This window comes from Tenrec ecaudatus, chromosome 1 (genome assembly GCF_050624435.1).
Source record: "Tenrec ecaudatus isolate mTenEca1 chromosome 1, mTenEca1.hap1, whole genome shotgun sequence".
NCBI lineage: Eukaryota > Metazoa > Chordata > Mammalia > Afrosoricida > Tenrecidae > Tenrec > Tenrec ecaudatus.
The window spans coordinates 309,600,715-309,624,256 of NC_134530.1; the positions used below are offsets into that span (position 1 = coordinate 309,600,715).

At 40.5% G+C, this 23,542-nt stretch overlaps 1 protein-coding gene and 1 pseudogene across 1 annotated transcript in view; one reads left to right on the forward strand and one right to left on the reverse strand.

Annotated features, from left to right (window-relative positions):
- The window catches only part of SLC35F3 (solute carrier family 35 member F3), a 546,340-nt gene that overhangs the window by 91,317 nt on the left and 431,481 nt on the right, over nt 1-23,542 (forward strand). The gene's annotated exons all lie outside the window — the stretch shown is intronic.
- Nucleotides 10,381-18,742, reverse strand: LOC142429871 (chromobox protein homolog 3-like; annotated as a pseudogene).

Genomic DNA, 23,542 nt, shown 5'->3' on the forward strand with positions numbered 1-23,542 from the left:
GTCACACCACTGGTCCTGAGGGTTTCATTTGTGTGGAATCCCTGTATTTCCAGTTCCTGTCTGTACCAGTGTACATCCTCCGGTCCAGCCGGATTTGTAAGGTAGAATAGGGATCATGATAGTGGGGCGGGGGAAAGGAGCATTCAAGAACTAGAGGACAATTGTATGTCGCATCATTGCTACAGTGCACCCTGACTGGCTTGTCTCATCCCCATGGCCCTTCTGCAAGGGAATACTCAATTGCTCACAAATGGGCCCTGGGCCCCCACTCTGCACTCCCCCTCATTCACAATGCCATAACTTATTTTTAGTGTTTGATGCCTGATACATGATCCCTTTGATGCCTCGTGATCTCACAGGCTGGTGTGCTTCTTCATGTGGGCTTTGTTGTTTCTCAGTAAGATGGCTACTTGTTTATATTCAAGCCTATAGGATCCCAGACTCTATATCTTTTAAAAAAAAGTCATTTTATTAGGGGCTCATACAACTCATCACAACCCATACATACATCAATTGTGTAAAGCACATCTGTACATTCATTGCCCTCATCATTCTCAAAACATTTGCTCTCCACTTAAGCCCCTGGCATCAGCTCCTCATTTTCTCCCTCCCTCCCCGCTCCTCCCTCCCTCATAAATCCTTGATAATTTATAAATTATTATTTAGTCATTGGTGTAGAATATAAAACACTGTAGAGAAAAGTAGATTATAAAAACTGTAACTCTTTAAGAAAATCATTTTATTGGGGGCTCTTACAGCTCTTATCACAATCCATCCATCCATCCATCCATATATTGTGTCAAGCACTTTTGAACATATGTTGCCATCGTCATTTTCAAAATATTTTCTTTCTTACTTGAGCCCTTGGTATCAGCTCCTCACTTTTTGTTTTAAAGACTGTAACTCTTTACAGGAGTAGAAAGCTTCATCTTTCTCCCAAGGACCAGTTGGTGGTTTCAACCTGCTGACCTTTCCTTTGCAGCCTAACATATAACCAGTATACCACAGGACTCCTGCTTGCATGTATATGACAGCTTTCTAGATCACAGAACATGGATTGCTGACTTGAACAGATTAAGCATTTAACTGACTGGATGCTATTTACACAAAGAAGCTTGTAGATTAAACTCTCCATAACACACATTGACAAAGGCAGAATGATGACTGCTAGACTAAACACATGTTGTAAAAAAATAAAAAAGCATGAGATTACTAAATATTTGGTAGTCTCAAGCCACCATTCACTGGGCTCCATCACACAAGAGATCCGAACCAAAGTCCAATGACCTCCAATTCCATAACCTCACAGTAGCAGTCATCTGCTTCTTTTCACACTAGGGTGTTTCAATCTTAAGTCCAAGGGAGAATGTCCGTTACTTGAATCTTCTACAGGGGAGTTTAAGGCAAAGTTTAGGGGGTTTCCAAATCAGATACTTCTGGTGTGGTCCATGAAGGATGTTGTACACCTCAAAAGCACCGAGCCTGAAGTCTCAGTTTTCTCAAGCACTTGGCCTGGATCACCAAGGACTGGATAGAAACTAGGTCAAATGTATCTAATTAGCAACATGATATGGGGCATACTTAGTGTTTGTCCCAATGGCCAGTTGCCCCATCTGGTTTACCCTCTAACAACACTATAATCACTTTCTGCAAGGCAGGTATCTCCACACTCATCCCCATATCTGGCTTGAATTACAGTAAGTTTCCCAAATCACTCTTGTTGGTGCGTCTTTTGATTTGGGGTGAACAATGTTATATGGTAACAACTGATGGGTCCTTTTCTTTTCCCTCCAACATGAGACACTGACTCCAGCTCAGGTGAAACCTCCTTTCTTGAAGTGGTTTGCAAGATATACAAATCAGGTGGTTGTATATGGCTTACAGGTAGGCACACTACCTCCTTGCTTGGGAGACCTGATTAGAAAATTACATGACCCGAGACCAGAACCCTGCCTTTGTCTTGGTGTTTGTCTGTAGAGTACAGGTCTCATACACTGTTTGTCCTATTGTGAATTACCAACTTTGCAGAGCATGTTTTCCCCAGTCCGTCCTTGTCATGAGTTGTTTTGTGTTTTCATAGGATGCATTGTAGTCGATGGTTTATGTACCAAATTTTCTTTATTCATTCTTTTACTCATGGGCATTTGGACTATTTGGACTTACTATTGTGAACTGCGCTACAGTGAACATGGGAGAGCATACCTTTGTTTGTGTTATGCCTCTTAACTCTTTGGGATATATGCTCAGGAGAGGAATTGCTGGGTCATATAGCATTTCTATTCCAGTTGTTTTAAGTCGTGTCATGTTGCTTTCCAAAATGGCTTTCCATGTTTACGAGCCCTCAATTAGTACCTCAAAGTGACACTCTCTCCTCACTCTCCAGGATTTGTTGTTTTCTGTTTGTTTTTAGTTACGCTATTGTTGTAGGTATAAGGTGATATATTTTTATTGTTTTGATTTTTGTTTCCTAGATTGCTAGTGATTATGACCATTTTTAGTGAACTGTCCATTTGTGGCTTTTGCCCACTTTTTAATTGGATTCTTTTTCCTTATGGAGGTGTTTCAGAAGTCTATAGATTCTAGTCATTAGTCCATAGTGTCATTGCTAAAGATTTGTCCCCATTCCATGGGCTCTCATTTATTCTTTTGATGAAGTCTGTTAATGTGCTTCAGCGTTTTATTTTTCCAATCATCTATATTGTCTTCCATTGTGTGTGCTACCTTGATTAGATTTGATAATATGTGTACATACTTCAATAGGGCCCTTAAGTTTGTCCCACTTTTCTCATTGGCTATCTTTATAGCTTTTGGTGTTATGTTTAGGGGTTTAGGTCATCTTCAGTTTATTTTTGTGCATGTATTGAGATGTGGGCCCTGTTTCATTCTTCTGCAGATGTAGATGCCATTTTCCCAGTAGTTGTTAGAAAAGGTGATTGTATTAGTCGGGTAGGGTACTCTAGAGAAACAAATCCACAGAAATTCATGGATAAGAGAGAGTTTTATATGAAGGTTAAGTGCACATCAAGAAAACATCCCCACCCAGTGCTGGCCAAGCCCGCAAGTCCAACAGTAGCCTATTAACATGTCCGACACCAATCCACAAAGTCCTCCTCCATCTCACAAAACAGACGCAATGATGCTGACTGCAGGAGGAAAGCCGAGTCAATGAATGTGTAAGCATCTCAGCGCTGGCAGGGATCTCCACATGGGTGCTCCAGCACCCAGAGCTGCATCGGGGTAGGTCCATGTGACTCCTCCTCCTCAGGGATATCTTGCAGAAAGTGAACCTTAACAGCTGAAGTAGGGAATTGGCTAAGGCAACTGCACCCTGGTCTGACCATCAAAAAGCAAGAGAGCTGAGAACTGGAAAGGCCAGACTCACTGAGCCATTTTTCCCTCTGCCCTCAATTAACCCGACATTTGTTTATCGGCCAGGTTGACGCAGTAAACTAACTACCTCAGTGTCCCTCTCTCATTTAATGTTTTTCGGTCTGTTGTTGAGAATCACTTGTCTGTGGATGGATGAATTTATTTCTGTGTTCCCTATTCTGTTACATTGGTCTGTATAGCTATCATTGTACCAGCATCAGGTTGTTTTGTCTACTAAGGTTTTATGGTTGGGTAGTTTGAGACCTCCTATTTCGTTCTTCTTTTCAAGGAGTTTTTTGCTTAAGTTGGTAATTAGTTTTTCCATGCCTTTAAAGATTGTTGCTGAGAAGTGGATTAGAATTACATTGCCTATTACTTTAGGTAGTATTGACACTTTCACAGTATAAATTCTTTCTAACCATGAACAAAGGCCCTGCTGGCATAGTGGTCAGTAGTTCAAAACCACAAGATGCTCCTTGGGAGAAAGAAGAGGCTTTCTAGTCCTGTAAAGAGTTACAGTCTTGGAAACTTACAAGTGAAATTCTACCATGTCTTATTAGGTCACTTTACCATAGGGTCACTGTGAATTTGGACCCTATGGTGGTGAGTTTGGTTGTCTCTTAGTATCCACACACACAGGAATTCTTCCATTTGTGACGGTCTCTTTTGGTTGCTTGTCAGGGTGTTCTGTAGCTATCCTGGTATAGATCTTTTGTCTCTTTGCGTCCATTTATTACTGGTTTTCATCTTTTGTGTGGCTGTTGAGTTTCCTTTTATCTCAATAGTTTAGTGACATCTAATTCACCTACCACACACTTCAATAGTTCAATCACATCGAGAAGAGTTGCACAATAATTACCACCATTAGTTTAAGAACATTTTCTTTATTCTTGTACTCATCATTATTAGCTCCCAATTCTCCCTCAACCGCCCCTGGCAGACCTCCAAGGAACCATTAATCTACTTACTGTCTCTCTAGATTTACCTATCCTGGGTTTCATATACAGAAAACCATGATTTAAAAAACAAAAACAAAACGAACAGCAATAACAAAGTAAAGCAGATAAATATCTAAAGCAGAAAATATTAAAAATAAGAACAAATCTAAATGGATAATAAGGGAGATAAATTGATAGGGTGCCAAATTTAAACCAAACTGCACCTGCAACTATCCACTTTCCAATGTATTCTGCATGATAGCAAGACTATTCATATCCCTGATCCATTGTTGGAGGGGGTTTCCAGGGTGCTTATTCCACATGTATTTCCATTTCACTTTTTAAAAAAACTGAAACAACTTTAAACTGGTCAAAGGGGAGATGATATTATATTTTGCTCTAACGTCATCTAAAGCCTAATTGACTTTATAGTGTTCTCTATCCGAGGGCTGTTCACATCCCTCAGCTGTGATCATAGGGGGTCCACTGGAAGCTTAATCCACATATGGACCCTGAATATGAATCTTTGGTTTCCATTGTCATCCATAGCCTTCTGTAAACCAGGTGTTATCAAGTTAAGCTACGATTCCACCCCTTCCTTTAGATGTGGATATTATTTGAAGATATTTTTTCCGGATGTCTTTTTCATAGCTCTCTTTGTTGTTATACAGGAATCCAGTTGATTTCTGCTTGTTAATGTTCTATCCTGCTACTTGACCAACCCCCTTGAGTGTTTGCAGCAGTGTTTCTGTGGCATCTTTGGGATTCTCTCCCTATAAAATCAGATCATCTGCAAATAGGGAGGGGGAGGGTTTCACTTCTTCTTTGTACCTTTGTAGTCCCTTGATTTCTTTCTGGTAAGTAGCCCAATGCTTAGCAACCATACTGCCAGGGCTCCTTTTAAGAACAACTCAAGTACAAGTTTGGTGCATTGAACGCTGGTGACAGAAGACCAGATGAACTATGGGGCAACATCAAGAACATACATAAAGAAAGCAAAAGGTCCTTAAAAAGACAGGAAAGAAAGAAGATATCAAAGTGGTCTAAGACTTGCTCTTCATCGTAGAGTAGCTAAGGGAAAGGGAAGAAACGATGACGTCAAAGAGATGAGCAACATACTTCATTGTTGGCACCACACTTTAAAAAAGTTATTAAGAGTGTGATGCTGGTAGCATTTTGACCATTTGACACTGGACTTCCATCCAATATGGAAACCAGCTCCATGAAGCCTGGGCCTCTGTTCATGCGCCTTAGCTTAGCTCATGTCTGCCCAGTCCGCTTGCATCTCTGCATAGCTCTAAGCATGGCTGTCCACACTGTACCCATGTCCGCTGTGTTTTCAGGGGCCTGTGATTTGGGGGTCATGGTATTTTCCTTAGGTAGAAGAATTGCTTTATTGTCCCCTTATAGCTACTGCTTGCAAATAACTTTTCCAGAAGCTTTAAAAACAATCACCCACCTCCCTGAGTGTATAATAGGATTGCGAAGTTTCAGGTTTGACTTTTAGAGGAGAGCATTCACATCGAAGGCTAACCTTTGTGATCACTGCTCTCATATTGAAGAAATGTCACAGGCTTAAGAAGCCTGGCTCTCCATCTGCCGGGATGACAGAGTACTTTGTTGTCATCTGATGTGGAAGGGACAAGCTGCAGGGTGTAATAGAGGTCTAGCAGTCGGATTTTCTTGTTCAGTTCTGTGAGAATGAAGCCCCTGCTTTCATAACATTTACTGGAGGCTCCTAGGTGTTGTGTATGTTGTGTGTTAATAAAACCAAACCACACTCACTGACATGGAGTCCATGCTGACTCACAGTGACCCTGTGGGACAGGGTAGAATTGTTCTTGTGCGTTTCTGAGACTGCAACCCTTTATGGGAATAGAATGTCCCATTTTTCTCCCTGTGTGCTAGTAGATCATGCTGTATCATGATCATTATTCATGAGGCATGTTTGTCCAACCTGCCTGTCTGTCCTTCAGTTGTTAAGTGACTAAAGTGACTATCCTATTGTAGATACTGTTTTATCCTCTGGATACAGTTCTAAATCTTACTAGATCTTAGGGGCAGGTCTACAGGACTGAATCAGTGAATGTTTTTCAGCTTGACTTTGGTTGATGGAAATAGGAAGGCATTTGTGACATGTGTGCAGGCCCAGAATTGAGAAGCCACTGAAAGTTATTTCTAATTGTTACAGTCAGGCACTCCACAAGATCCCTTGGCAGTCTAGCATGCTATTTCTGCAAGCGTCTGGGATTCTCCTGTGCTGGGCTCTGAAGACCTTGATCACAGTGGCTTGAGGACTGCAGGAGCGTGCTGCTTGGCGAGACAAAACTCAGAGGAAGGATGGAGCAGGGACATTGGGCACAGAGTGACCTGGGGTTATCCAGCAACATCCAAATCTTTTTCTGCAGAGACTGTGTGTGTAGAGTAGATAAGCCTTCCAATGGACCTGATTAGCATTTGAAGTCCTCCTTACCCCTAGGGCAATAAAACAGGCCATGATTCTGTAAATAGCTAGAGTGTCCCTGGCCATATCCTCTGTGACACTGAGCCTGCATGATTGGGTGCTGGTTTATGAATGATTTCACATCCCAGACTGTGGCGCTTGAGATGCTCTGCATGAATCCCTACACCGTTTAAAGTTTATGCAGTATCACTTCTGGCCACTTCATCCAGAAAGAAGGCCAATTCTATGTGTGTAGTTATTGACAAAAAAACCCAAATGAAATTAATAGTGTAATGGAAGGCACAGAGCATAGGAGGTGGTCTCAGGAGACCTGGATTTGAATCTTGACTCATCTCTGCCCCTCTCCGTGAACTTCAAGCAGACACATGGCCAATGCTCGCCTCAGTTTTCACATCTGTAAAATGAAACAAGTGAGCCTTCCCATCTCTCCTAACCTCAGAAGATTCTTAATTCCCCAAATGATAGCAAAAGCTATTTCAGTGCAAAAGCCCCCAGGAATAATGAAAGCATAATATGGTATATGAATTATTGAGGAGACACAAAGCCTCAGCCTGTCTGTCAGGCAGCTTGACTCGATGAGAAAGGATTCTTGTCCTTTAGGCTAGCCGCCAATTTTTGTTCCTTCGTCTATAGAAATGACAGCTCATTCATCTTATGGAGACCTGACCAAGGTGGAAAGATACTCAATAATCTTTTGTAGGAAGATCAACTGTCTTGTCATTAGCCTCAGAGGGATCAGAATAATCAACAATGTAACAAGCAGGAGCTGCGTAGGTAGAAGGGCACAACTTCTTCACATTTTAATTTTGGGTGAAATATACAGTCACTGGATACATGGCCAGTATAGATCTTATAGTTGTTTTGGGCCACCCGGTCCTTCCAGCTTACCGGACAGAATGGAACAGAATAGAGTTATAGGACAGACTAGAGCTGCCCCATAAGGTGTCCTGGGCTGTCATTTTTTATGGGAGCATATACCTATGTCTTTTTTCTCATTTTGAAATGTGAGGTCAAAAATGCACACCTGACTGTTAGGAATTTCTCATTTTGAACCGTTGAGTTCAGAATGCTCACCTTACTGTTAGAAATGATGCTTTTATCCAGTGTGCTACCAGGGATTGGTTATTCTTCCAAGTCAGTGACCAGACTAAAATGATAGCGAGCTTATGTTGTTTCCCAATATTTGGGGAGAACTTTGGTTTAGGAAATCCAAGCCATAGCCCTCTAGCATCAGAAAATGGGGTGAAGGGATTTATTGCTCACCTAGGTGAAAAAAAAGCTCTATGATCAGAATAAATAATATTTTAATGACATATTTGGAAAACAAAAATTTACCCCTCAAATCATAAAGAATAAAATATCAAATATTACTAAATGGAAGGAAGATCCAGTGATCTGCTTCCATGAAGCATAAAGCTGAAAAAGCCCCGTGGAGAAGTTATTCCCTGTGACACAGGGGGTCACCATGGAAGAGAATTGTCCCAACAAACACAAGCAAGCCAATGCTGGTTTCCATCTTGCCTCAGACTCTGTTATCACCCAGCATGGCACAGCTCTGGGTTTGCCTGCAATGGTTTCCCTGGTCTGGCCAGTTCTTCTTTCTAGAGCCCCTCTTGTCTCTTCTTCCTGCTCTAAGTACATGCTCCTTGCTACGAGAGAGGAGTAAGGAATCCACCCTTGTTGTGGTGGTTGGGTGCCCCCCAGTCGGTTCTGGCTCATAGTGACCCTATGCCCAAGAGAAGGAAATGCTGCCCTATCCTTTCAGTTGTTCTTATGCTTGAGCTTGAACTTGAGCTCATTGTTTCAGTTGTCACGGGGTCAATCCATTTTGTCAAGGGCCTTTTCCTTTTTTTGCTGTCGCTCCACTTTACCAAATATGATACCCTTCTCCAGGGACGGGTCTCTCCTGACAATATGTCTAAAATATGTAATATGAAGTCTCTGCACCCTTGCTCTCAGGAACTCTCCGGTCATACTTCTTCCAAGACAGATTTGTTTGCCCTTTGGCTGTCCATGGTACTTCCAATATTCTTCACCAGCACCATGACTCATACGCATTGATTCTCCTCTGGGCTTCCTTATTCAGTGTCCAACTTTGACATGCATATGAAGCAATTGAAAATACATGGCTTGGGTTTGGTTCACCTTAGTCCTCAAAGGAACGTCTTTGCTTTTTTTTTTTTTAACACTTGAGGATGTCTTGTGCAGATTCACTGAACGCCATGTGTTTTTGATCTCTTGACTGCTTCTCCCAAGAGCAATGATGGTGGAGTCAAGCTTTTTCTGCACCTCTCATGCTGTTACTTATTGGTCCAGCTGTAAACATTCTGGCCTTCTTTACACTGAGTTGGAATCCACACTTATGGGTAGAATCCTTGATCTTCATCAGCCAATGTTTCAAGTCCTCCTCACTTTCCGCACACAAGATTGTGTCATCTGCATATGGCGGCTTGTTAATAAGTCTTCCTCTGATCCTGATATCACATTCTTCTTCATGTCATCCAGCTTCTTAGATTACTTGCTCCTCATGCAGACTGAATAAATTTGGTGAGAGGATACAACTGTGATGCACACCTTCCCTGATTTTAACCTATGCAGTATTCCCTTGTTCTTACAACTGCCTCTTGATTCATTTACAAGTTCCACATGAGCACAATGAAGGGTTAAGCTTAAGGATATCCATAGTTTGTTATGATCCACATGATCGAATGCCTTGGCATAGTCAGTAAAACACAAGTAAACATCTTTCTGGTATTCTCTGCTTTCAGTCAAGATCCTTCTGACCTCAGCAATGCTATCCCTTGTTAATGTCCTCTTCTGAATCCCGCTGGAACCTTGGGCAGCTACCTGTCAATGCAGTGCTGCAACTGTTCTTGGATGATTTTCAGCAAAATTTTACTTAAATGTGATACCACTCTGCATGGGTATTGGTTCGATGACTGTGAGTTTGGTTTGGGGTCTGAGGATATCAATAGTATTGTTCTATAATTTGGCCATTCGGTTGAATCACCTGTCTTTGAAATGAGTTCAGATATGGATCTTTTCCAAACAGTTGGCCAAATAGCTGTTTTGCAAATTCCCTGGCATAGAAGAGTGAGTGCTTCCAGTTCTTCATCAGTTTGTTGATAGCCTTTCTGAACCAACAGCAAGATAACCATTGTTGTTACATGCCATTTTTGTTTAGAATAGTTTTGTTTTTGATGAATGTAAAATAAAATAAAATTTACACATGCACACACACACACACACAAAGAACTATAGAACCTAAGAATAATCCTTAAGCATACATGATAGGTTAAACAAGTTTGATTTCAGTAAAGACTAAGTCAAAACTTCCAATATTTAAAAAAGCTATTCTCTAATGCAGAGGAAATAATATACTATAGTATCAAATACATTTTTCTGATAAATGAAGCAACTACAGAAAACTTTATGATATTTTAAATAACTGGTGATATTGATACAACAACAACAAAACAACAAGATAACTCCAATAACTTCCCAATACTATTTCAAAACAAGTATATCAAATTAATTTCTATTAGAATGTAGTTATTATTCACACTAATAATTCAAAGCAAAGCAAAAAAACAAGACTCAGATAGCTAGCTAGCTAGATATCAATGCAAACAGTGATTGAACTTCATCTTCTGGACAAGAATACCAATTTAAGCTCTCTTTATAAAACAAAATTACAATTTGAGGGCATTTCATGTTCACCTCATTACCAGCACTATATCTGCCTCATCTGAATCTATGCATTTCATGAGAGATATTAGTTCCCCACTGCTGTCTGTGGCACCAATTATTCATTTGGGATCCAGACTTTTGGCAAAGCTCGTTGGTTTGTTAGCAGCGTCTCTTTCCCTTTTGATTTGCTGCCATTAGATTCCCTGTCAGTTGAAGAATTTCTTTTGTACCATCTTTTTCTTTACCAGTTTTTTGAGGTATAAAAAATGCTTTAATTACCCAAAGCCAGTTGTAAGCAACTGGACAATCTCTTACGGAAGGGACACTGGGAGGAGAGGAGCCAGTCAGGGCACAGTGTAGCAATGATGAAACATACAGCTTTCCTCTAGTTCCTAAATGCTTTCTCCTCCCACTTTCATGATCCCAATTCTACCTTACAAATCTGGCTAGACCAGAGGATGTGCACTGGTACAGATAGGAACTGAAAGCACAGGGAATCCAGGACAGATGATCCCTTCAGGACCAGTGGTGAGAGTGGTGATACTGGAAGGGTGGAGAAGAAAGGGGGAACCAATTACAAAGATCTACATATAACCTCCTCCCTGGGGGAGGGGCAACAGAAAAGTGGGTGAAGGGAGACGTTGGACAGTGTAAGATATGACAAAATAATCATAATTTATAAATTATCAAGGGTTCATGAGGGAGTGGGGAATGGGAAGAAAGGGGGGAAATGAGCTGATATTAAAGGCTCAAGTAGAAAGTGAATGTTTTGAGAATGATGATGGCAGTAAATGTACAAATGTGCTTGACACAATGGATGTGTGTATGGATTGTGATAAGAGTTGTATAAGCCCCCAATAAAATGATTTTGAAAAATGCTTTAATTCTAGATAATCGGAATTTTCTTCAGGTTCCCACAATTATCAGCATCGGGAAATCCTTTCCATTTTAGAAAATGGTCTACCTTCCCATTCCCAACCCGTTGTTCCAGCACTTTTTCTACCACACATCCCTCGGGTTCAATCTTCTTAGAATTTTCAACTCCTTCGACTCTGCTTGTTCTCTTTTTGCACTATAGTTTTTAATTGGTGGCCATTTTAAAAATAATCATTTTCTTGGGGCTGCTACAGCTGTTCCAACAATCCATAAATCAATTGCGTCAAGTGTATTTGTACATATGTTGCCACCATCCTTTTCAAAAGATTTTCTTTCTACTTAAGCCCTTGGTATCAGCTGCTCATTTTTCCTTCCCTCCCCCACCCCTCACCCTCACAAAAACTTGGTAAATTATAAGTTATTATTTTTGTATCTTACACCATCCACTGTCTCCCTTCTCCCATGTTTTCATTGCAGACTCGAAGAGCTAGAATTCACTGCTTCCTAGCTGCTCTGGGTCGCAGGTCTATGGTATCCCTGGCCATATGTGCCTCCAGATGGAATCACATCTAATGAAGAGGAGGAGGCTGGGGAACCGCACACTGGGCCACTGTAGGGGGTGGAGGGTTAAGGAGGATGGGAGTAGGAGACAGATAAACTAGTTCTTCTTGATACAATGAATATGTATTCTTTCCACCTTCTTTTGATGCTTCCAACATAGTTCAATATTTTATCCATACAATATTTTAATATAGCAATGTGAGGCTTGCATTTTTTCTGAAATTCTTTCAGTTTAAGATATGGTGAGTGTGTTCTTCCTTTTGTTTTTGTAACTCTAGAAGCCTTTGCACATTTCACTGTCATATTTTTCTTTGTCTTTGCGAGCTGCCTTTTTGACATTTTCTGTTCAATTCTTTGACATCACCATTCTCCTATTCGATTCAGCTGTTCTACGTTTGAGCGCAAGGTTTAGAGTCTCTTCTGACATCCACCTTGACTTTTCTTCTTGTCTTTTCAATGAACTTTTTCTTTCTCCCTGAAGGATGGTCTTGATGTCCTCCCACAGCTCATCAGGTCTTCTGTCATGAGTGTTCAGTGCAGCAAAACTGTTCATGAGATGTTCTCAAAATTCACATGGGGTACACTCAAGGTCGTATTTTGGCTCTGCGGGCCTTGTTTTAATTTTCTTGAGCTTCAACCTGAACTTATATTTGAGCAATTGATATGGCATGTTCTCTAGTCAGCCCCTGGCCTAGGTTTAGCAGCTAATATTGAGCTTCTCCATAGTCTCTTCCAACCGATGTAGTCAATTTGATTTCTGTGTATATTCCATCTGGAGAAGTCCATGTGTGTATTTGCTGTTTATGTTGTTAAAAGAAGTTATTTACTATAAGCAAGTTGTTGGACTTGCAAAATTGTATTATGCAATCCCACACTTCATTTCTATCATATTTTTAAACTATTGTTCCTTCCTCTTTGTTTCTAACTTTTGCATTGCAAATCACCAATGATTATCAATGTTACTTGATTTCATGTTTGATCAATTTTAGATGGACGAAGTTAGTAGGATTCTTCAATGTCTTCACATTGGCTTTAGTGGTTGTTGTGTAAATTTGAATGATATTTGTTTTAACCGTACTTTGTAGACATATAGCTATTGTCAAGGACAACAGCATTGTCCTTCAAGATAGATCTTAAAGCAGTCATTTTGATAATCAATGTGACTTGATTCCTCTTGAATTTGTCCTTCCTGGAATAGTAGACCATATGATTATCTGAATTTAAATGATCAATTCCAGTCCATTTTAGTTCACTGATGCTTAGGACAGGTGGCAAACCCTTTTGCTGCCATGTGTGTTTTGGCTACTTATAACATTTTGGGGCCATACTGGTCAAACATTTAACTAACTCACCCTCTAATATGATGGCTGGAACTGCTTCTGTTTGGTGAGGCATGCGATGCTAGTTGCTCTTGATTTCAAGGGCATTTTTGAGGCTGGACATTTTGCAACCCTGGCTTAGGAGACCAACCTTTGTGCTTTCCACTTCATTTTATTCGATTCCTATTTCATGAATTCCAATTTTCAATGAAATAAATGGAATGAACTTCCATTTCAAATGTATATCGGTAGATGTTTTTTCTTATGTTGAGCCGTGCCCCATCAGCAAGTGTAGGTCCTGAAAGCTTAGCTCCATCCACATTACTACGGTCAACGTTGAGAAGGCAGCTCTTGGGCAGTCGTACTTTGGCACTTTCCAGCACGAGGGGTGTGCCTTCCAGCACTATCCCTGACAATGTTTTGGTTTTCAGTGGCTAGTCCCTTAGAACTGAACAGCTCTTCCTTCTTCGCATTCTGTTCTGAGACTGGAAGCTCCTCTGGAATCAGTTAGTGATGCTGCGGCTCTTTGAAATATCAGTGACACGGATATCAGCATCAAAGCAACACCCGGTCAACCATAGTACAGCAAGCTCTTGTACGCGGGGTGGACTGATCATGGAGACACGCATATTCCTGTTTTGTGTCGCATTAGCCTTGTCATGTGTGATCTGGAACCCTAGTAGCGGGACTTCTGATTCACTTTCCTATAATCCCTGGGCCTGCTTCGGATGCCATCCGTGTCACATGTTTATCTGTCCATACTTCTGTTTGATTCTATCACATCTAGATTCATTTAACCCCTACTAGGACAAGTGATAAAGTGGCTCCTTCATACAGAGCTCTGCTGGTGCTCCCTTTTTATAGTTACACCCACCTCCTTTCTCCCACCTTCCTTAGTTCCTGGGAAACACTAATTGGCTCTCCATATTGAGAAATTTCTGGAACGTTGTACAAATAACATCCTACTGTATCTAACATTTTGAGATTGACTTTGCACCCTCACCTCCCCTCTTAGAATAATACCTTCAAGATTTGTCTGGTTTCTTACGCGCATCAACAGTTCCTTCCTTTTTCTTGCCAAGTAGGATTTAACACTGTATTTAACACTGAGGGACATGAGTGTTATTTTCAATTTCTGGATCCTGTGAACAGTAACATGTGGCAGTCTGCTTCAGTAAAGATGTCCTGGCTAAGACCCTGAGGAGCGATTCTACTCTATGAGTCTATGAAGGTCCCTGTGAGCCAGAATTTACTTGGCTGCAGTGGGTTTGGTTTGGATTTTATTTATTATAGGCTTCTGTGTGGACATAGTTTTTCTTTCCTCTGGAATAAACAAGTCCAGTAATGTGATTGCTGTGTCCTGTGCTAAGTGTCTGCTTAGGTTTTATTTTTAATCATTGTATTGGGGGCTCATACAACTCTTAGCACAATCCATACACACATCCATTGTGTCAAGCACTTTTGTACACCTGTTGCCATCATCATTTACAAAACATTTTCTTTCTGCTTGAGCCCTTGGTATCAGCTCCTCATTTTTTAAAAAGAATTTGTTAAACCAGATTTCAGAATGGGTATTCCATCTTAAATTTCCATCTGCCATACAGTCCATTTCTCTCCAACATGTGGTATTGTCATTATTTGTTTTATGAGATGTTCTAATGGGGGTGTAGTAATATGTCATCACGGTTTTAATATGCATATATCTAATGGTTAATGATACATCATGATACTGGATATCTTTTCATAGGTTTATTTGCTATCAATATATCCTCTTTGGTGAGATGTCGTGTTTTTCTTTTTCCCATTTGCCGATTGGACTTATTTTTAATGCTGTATTAGGCTGAGTTTACTAGAGCATTAAAACCAGGACCCTCATAGATGTATGTAAGATGAGAAGTTTATAGTGAGAAAGGAATTTTTTAAAACAATTTATTAGGGGCTCATACAACTCTTATCACAGTCCATACATATACATACATCGATTGTATAAAGCACATCTGTACATTCTTTGCCCTAATCATTTTTTTCTCCTCTTTTCTTTTTTTACATTTTATTAGGGACTCATACAACTCCTATCACAATCCATACATATACATACATCAATTGTATAAAGCACATCCATACATTCCCTGCCCCAGTCATTCTCAAAGCATTTGCTCTCCACTTAAGCCCTTTGCATCAGGTCCTCTTTTTTTTCCCCTCCCTCTCTGCTCCCCCCTCCCTCATGTGCCCTTGGTAATTTATACATCGTTATTTTGTCATATCTTGCCCTATCTGGAGTCTCCCTGCCCCCCTTCTCTGCTGTCCCTCTCCCAGGGAAGAGGTCACATGTGGATCCTTGTAATCAGTTCCCCCAAGAAAGGAATTTTTAAAAGGAAAGCAACCCACAGCTGCAGAGAGAGGGAGAGAGAGCCCAGTCAGACTTGATTCACGAGTCAATTGATGCACCGAAGATCTTTTTAATTCTTGTGGCTGGTGGGCCCAATGACCAAAGAAGCTAGAGGCAGTAAAGGGTGAGGCCTGTTGAAGTTCAGTCACCTGGGATCGCTATAGTGATTCAAGAAACAGTGGGACCTCATAGGAGGCAATGAGAGGGGATCAGCCAGGCCATGCCACATGATGACGTGAGTTAGTGGGACATGGTGGATCACCGTAATGATGTAAGGACGCCGGATCAGGTATCATGGAGGGTCCAGGCAAGAAGGAAAGAGACAAATGGGTGACTGGGCCTCCACAGGGTCTTCTTAAATATAAGTTACAACCCCAAGGAGATTTACCAGGCTACAACTGGGTTGCCAGACTAGACTGTACCTGTATCTTTTTATGGGTGCCACAGTGGCCCAAAATCCAACCACCACAAATAATTCATGCCGAATCATATCTATGTGAATGAGGGAGAGGGTGGAGTAGAGACCCAAAGCCCATCAGTAGACAATTGGACATCCCCTTACAGAAGGGTCACAAGGAAGAGATGAGCTAGTTAGGGTGCAGTATAGCACTGACGAAACTTACAACTTTCCTCTAGTTCTTTAATGCTGCCCCTCCCCCCCCACCATTATCATGATCCCAATTCTACCTTACAAAGCCGGCTAGACCAGGTGTAGACTGGTATAGATAAGAGCTCGAAACACAGGGAATCCAGGACAGATAAACCCCTCAGGACCAATAATAATAGCAATACCGGAAGGGGAAGTGGGAAATGGGCTGATACCAAGGGCTCAAGTAGAAAGAAAATGTTTTGAAAATGATAATGGCAACATATGTACATATGTGCTTGACACAATGGATGCATGTATGGGGTTGTGATTAGAACTGTAAGAGTCCCCAATAAAATGATTTAATAAATAAAAACAAACAAAAAATGTTCATGCTGAAAGTTCTTTGTAGATTCTAGGGGTGAGCCCTCTGTCAGCTCCCCTTGTTAATTTTTGTTGAGTACTGACTATATGCAAGGAGACAGAGACACAGCAGTGACCATAGCGTTATCCCTGCCCTCATAGAGTTTATGCTCTAGTAGGAAGGGAGACGGCAACAACTACTTACAAAAGCAGAGAGAATTAGCTGCGGTGAGGGCCTATATTTATATAACATACATTTATATTTATAAAATACAGATATATTTATATAAAATTGTATATCAAATACAATTATATTTTACATATAATTGTATGCAATTTACAAAAATTATATATTTTTACATATAAATATTCCTGTACTTAGTTATAAAAATAAAATATTTTTTGTAAGCCCAGATGACATTCCAATGCATACCTTCAGGGCTAAAACACTCTGCTCATTTTCTTTTAAAACATTCTAATCTGCTCTTGTCAGCGCTCTCATTATTGCCCAGTTACAGTGATGCTTTGAGGCACTTGGTTTTGTGTGTGCATGATGCTGGTACACCATGGTGCTTTTGTTTCTACTGGTGTTTTCATAGTCGCTGCTTTTGTCAAATCTTATGTTTTATTGCAATATTGTAGTAGGTAGCATTAATGAAATTATTTTTTTAAGAATAAAGTGGTAAGTAAAAAAAGAAAAATGCAAAAAAATCCTTTCAACTACAAATAATCTAATTAGTGCCAAAAATTTATTTGTCTAAGAAGACTTTATGAGACAATTTTGTCATTGGCATTCATAAAATAGAAAATAATTGAATTTAAGAAATACTTCAGTATGTTTATCACATATGCCATGAATAAAATTTGTAATAAATATTACTCAGGATTCTCTATGAACTGGTATGGGAGGAGCTCTCTGAGGGAATGAGTTAGCACTGTGGGTGCAGCCAATGATACTTGAGTCACTTAGAGAACCCCTGAGGATTTAGCCCTGGTCTGAAAGGAGAGGAGATGGGCAGGCACAGGTGTGAAAGGGAGATGGACAGGAACAGGTGGTTGGGTAGAAACAGGAAGGTATGTATTGCATTGCTATCTGTGCTGATGAACCTATAGCTCTTCTAGTGACTGCATTTTCCCCTGCTCTTGGTAGGAGCTACGCTTCAGTCTTTGATGAGGACCGAAGCAAATAACAACAAAGAAACTACAGAAGTGCCGATACTTTTGACTCTTAGAGCACTCTCTCTCCCTCTTGGATTTCCTGCCCTCTCTCTTTTTCTTCCCACTTCCTTTTCCTCTTTCCTCCATTCTATTCCTACCCACCCTTCTCCTTCACCAGCCTCTATCTTCATCTCCTTTCCGCTTTCCTCCTGTCTTCTCACCCCGAAATGAGAAGTACACTCGCAGTTTTAGAAACCTTGTCTTATTAAAATGAAAAAAATTTACCCAAGCGCGATCAAATCAACAGAAGTACTGCTTCTTTCATTACATGATTCCTGATTAAACTTGGAACCAAACAGCTCCTCCACTAGAGAAGGAAAGTGACAATTTCATGTGGAACATATTGGATTCATAAATAACATCTGTGATGAAAATGTATTATTTTTAAATTGAGCAATTTTATAAAATGTCTAGTAATTATTTTTGTTCAAAGCTCCCATAAAAACTTTACAAATTCCCTAAGTATAAAGTATGAAAAACCATACTTTTTATGTACTTTATTTAACTCCCCCCTCTTTTACAGATGGAATTACTCCAGATGTTTTCTCTTTTATCATTTTCTTCACCTGAATGCAACAAGTGAGGTTGCTCACTTAACGTTCCCTTCTGAGCAATTTTTAGTAAATGGCTCCTTTAGAAAAGTCCTCCATTGACAGAACTTAAGAGAGCCATTATGTAATATTCATAACTTGAAATAAAGTGGTTCTCTCACTATACTGGAAGCAGTCAATTGGGTCAGTTTCTCCCAACTGAAATTTCCGAATGAAGAAATAAAAGAGACACATGATTTGGAATATCTAAATAGGGGTGGATTTCTTTTACACTTTGAAGCAATACTTCCTGAAATAAAACACGACTTTGTGGTCCGGTACCGAAATTTAGAATCCAGATGACGGCAGGATGATTTAGACGTAGGATAACCGTATTCAAGGCGTGGGGCTTCATAATAACCCTGAACTCGTTCCCCATTCCTGCTTGTGCTTTTCTTCTCTTAGCCTTCGCTCAGTAATGTACCCCTTCTGACCTGCCACCAAGGAACCCTAAGAGTGTAGTGGGTTCCTTGTGGAGCTGCTAGTGGGAAGGTCAGGGATTTGAACTTCCCAGCCACTCCTGGGAAGAAAGAGGAGGCAATGTGCTTCCATAAAGATCTACATCCTTGGAAACCCTGTCCTACAGGGATACTGTGATTCCTAGTCCACTTCATCTCAATCGTTTTAGTTTTGGTTTAACCTATCATCAAAGGTCCCTGACTGGTGACAATTGCACTTGACTACTATTAATCTCCAGGTTGGGTGTTCAAATCCACCTAGCACAAAATGGAAAAAAAAAAAAAAAGACTTGGTGACATGCTTCCCTAAAGAGTACAGCCCTAGATCAAGACGTTCAATGGTCATTTGCTGAAAATGACACACATACTTCCAAATGTTGTAGGTTTGTGGATGTTCCTTTGTATGCTGCTGTCAACTCTCTGTTGAGTTGGGCAAAACCCCAGGAAAAGAAATAGTATAAAATTCCATATGCTGCTGGTGTTAGTTAGTCCAAATCAAGGAGACCCCGTGTGTAAGGAAAATGCTTCAGGACCTTCTTGACACAGCCTTTGTGCCATCTCCATGACCATTGGTACACTTGAATCCATTGGTGTGGTTATCATGTCTTCCCATCTGTGTTGCAGATAGTGCTCTGTTGTGGTTCAGAGGGTTTCCACGGACTCAATTTGGAAGCTACAGTTTCAGGATTTTCTTCCCACTCTATTTCTTAGTCTAGAAGCTCTGCTGAGACATGTCCAAGAGGAGTGACTCTCATGGTACTTGAAATAATAATGTCATAGCTTTCTGTGTCATGGCATCATGGAAGCCAGTGCTCATCTCTGATTCATCTCTGACCCATGGGGACCCTGCACACAACAGAATGACATAGTGCATGGTGCTGCGCCATCCTCACAATTGTTTCCATGCCTGAGACCATGGGTGCAGCCACTGTGTCCATCATCTTGCTGAGGGCCGTCTTTGTCACTGCTCCTTCACTTTACCAAACATGATGTCCTTCTCCAGGGACTGGACTCTCCTGACAATATGTCCGAAGTAAGCAAGATGAAGTCTTGCCATCTTTGGAGCACTCCGGCCTTACTTCTTCCAACACAGAGTGGTTTGTTCTGTAGCAGTCTATGGTATTTTCAGTGTTCTTCTGCAGCACCACAATTCAAATGCATGCATTCTACAGTCGTTCAGGGTCCAACTTTTACACCCATACGATGCCATGGCTTAGGTAAAGCACATCTTAGCCCTCAAAGTAACCTCCTTGCTCTTCAATACTTCTATATTCCACTTTGATGAGTAGTGTCTGTGGTATTAAAAGCGTGTGAGTTGGCAACTGTGTGAGGCTGAGTTGCCTAGAGAAACAAATGCGGTGACACTCATATATGTGCAAGAAAGAGCTTTATATCAAGAAGTCGTTATATATTGAGAAAATATTACATCCCAGTCCAACTCAAGTCCATAAGTCCTATACTAGTCTAGAAATCCCTCTTCAGACTCATGCAGTCACAGATAATGATGCAGAATGCAAGAACGCACACTGATGGGTTCAAAGTCTTGTGGACCCAACGATAGTGGCTCTGACAACAACAAGGTCAGCGAGCATGCAAGTGAAGTAGAGACAGAAGGTGAGACTCACAGGACCCTCCTTATGAGAAAGTCACACCCACAAAGAGTCACCATCCGACTGTGACCTGATTGACAGGCTACACCCCACTCCGACATTCTTTATAATTTTTTTAAATATCTTCACATCGACAAGAACTACCACACCACCCAAGTTAAAACTCTCCCTATCTGAAGCAAAGCAGAGCGAAGAAAGTCAAAGACGCATGGAAACAATTAGTCCAGAGAACTGCTGGGTCACGTAAGCCTTTGTCTCCTTGGCTGAGACCAGAAGTAGATGGTACCTGGCGCCCATTGCTGACCAATCTGAAAGGAATCACCACGGAAGATGCTGCGAAGAGCAGGATAAAAATGTGGAATGAAGTTAAAAATTGTGAACAGACCAGATTACCACCCCTTTTGAACCTGAATCAGAACTCATTCCGTGGCCCATCTTTCAGACAAACAGCCACACGAGCTCAAAACACTTGGCCTTTACCCAGGGGGGAAGCTGGAAGGGCAGGGGAGCAGAGCAAATGGAACCACAACCCCAGGGAAGAAGTGAAAAGGTACCTGGGAACTGCAATCAATGTCAAGAAGCAACATGTTTATGAATCATTGAATCGGAACCTATTTTTCCCCCCGATAAACTTTCACGCACATGATGATAAGACATTAATGAAAACAAAAACCGACCTAGATTCTTGCAACCTTTTGAGGTCGGCACAGTTCTTGATCCTCCCATGATTCTCACTCTCAGTGGTATGTGTGGTACATGCACAAGGTGATATTTTCAGCACAACCTTGCAGCAATCTGCCTTTCTTTATAGACATTGTGTATGAGTGCATTCTGAAGACATTTTTATTAGCCATGCTGAATAATTTTCTAAGCTAGAATCGCTGCAACGAAAGCATGAGACTAGGGTCCTGGAAGCACACCGAATGGATAAAATCAAAAGTGATTTTTTGTGAAAGATGGTGGGCCTGCACGCAGATAGCACTCGAGTAGCTGGATGAACAGCAAATGCTGTTGAGGTGGTTGGGAATGCAGGCCAAGTTGTGTGGGTTACAATTCTACTGTGACTGCTTTCTAACTGGCAACTTGAGGCAAGTTACGTAAGGTTCCCGGGACAAGTGCTTTCTGATTTATAAAATGAGCATACAATAGGAGTACCTACCTTGTAGAGTTATTGGAAAAACAAAAGGAGTCAATATGTGAAAAGATTCTCATTTTTATCCTGTTCTTAGCATTCTTGTTTGTTCTTGCAAATTTAAATTATATGATGTTGATTAAAATAATACATGTGCCCTTAAAAAATGAAATCATTCCTTCAACTTGCACCGTTTCATCAAACTTCTCTCCACTTCATTTTCCCACCGGTGAAAACTGCCATTCTCAACTCTTTTCCTTGTAATTTTTTTTTGTTATTTACCTCCATGAACTTGAAAAAAAAAAAAGATTGTTAGTTAGGTGGGGGTTCACAGTTCAGGAAATGCTTTTTGTATTCAACAATGTAAACAACTTGATAAACCTCCCAATGCTTGCTTTGTCTCCCATCCCTCTTTTTGCCTCTTCTCCCTCTTTTAGGATGTTACCTTACCCTTTTCCCATGTTACAATCTGCCTGCTCTTTAGCTCATGACTCTGCTCCTCTTAATTACTTCCCAGCCTTGGTAGCCTTCAAAGTCTGTGTCTTTGCGTATGAAAATCTTCACCTTGAATTTTCTTTTATCATAGTGGTTTCATATAATATAAACTTTCAAAAATAATATAAACTTTTATCTTGAAATTTTTTCTAGGTTTTAAAATAACCGGTTAGCTTCCAGATGTAGGAAAAAGAACATTTAATAAGGATTTAGCTCTCCTACATTCTTTTGACTCAGATCAAAAGTTATGATGTCAATATGTAGACTTCGGATTATTTTGAATACATACAGACATACACATAGATAAGGCCTGTATTCTTGTATTTCCTTTTGTTTTAACTTTTTCTCCTTGAAGTTTATAACTGGTGTAGTTTAACATTTACTGACTTTGAAACTTACAAATGATTAACTCAGCTTGCTTTCTTCAGTGAACATGAAATCTCTCCCGATGTGTTCAAACATGCTGGATTGTCCATTGGTTTTCCTTTTTTCTTAGACACACCCCTTCCAGAACTTGGTGTTCTGTTCTTATCTGGATCCATTGTTTTCCTTTCCTCCTGTGATTTCCCCTCTTCATCACCATCATCTTCATCTTCATCCTGGGAATTCTTTTAACTTTTTCTGTTTTTCACCCTCTATTTCTTTTCCCTCTCAATTTTCTTTTCATTTTCTTGATTCATGTTTTTCAGGCAACTTCTTGAGAAATGATGCAAGGTTGGTATACTTTTTGTGAATCTGTGTTATGAAAATGGCTTTTTGCTACTGGCTTCTTGGCTTATGAGGGATCAATCTCTGTAGTACAGTATACAAAGTAAAGTCAAGGGTCAGGCAAAAAGATGAAGACCCTAGACAAGATGTATTGATAGTGGTTGCAACAATGGGTTGAAGTGCAGGAACGATTGTGAGAACGGCCAGGGCCGAGTAGTGTTTTGCTCTGGATTTCATAAGGTCACTATAAGTTGGAACCAATTCGTCAGCCCCTAACAATAAACACCTGTTGGCTGGGTATAAAATTTGCTCTAGTAAAGACTTCCTAGGTATAGAATTCTAGATAACAACCTCACGCCCCCCACCCCCCACCGCCGTCCCCTGAATTTTAAAGGAACTTACCCCTTGAGCTCTTGTTGGATTATTATTTTGTTAGTGGGAAATCTAAAACTGTTGTGACTTTTTGATTTTGATCCAATTTTCCTGTCCATAAGTTTTTAATATATTAGTTTTGTTTCTCACTTTTTCTCATGTTACAACTGTGTGACTTGGTTGGGGTATTTTTCAACATGTGCTTGCTGCTCCTCAGTGACATCTTTCAACCTAGAAACTCACGTTCTTTAAAAGATTTAAATAGTATTTTCTTAACCTAAATTCCCCCTTTTGGAGCTGCTTGTTACTCAGATGCTGAAGCCCCTGGGCAATTCCTTCTACTTTCTAAAATTCTATCTTCTAGAAAGATTTATCTAAATTTATTTTTAAATTAATTAATTTAT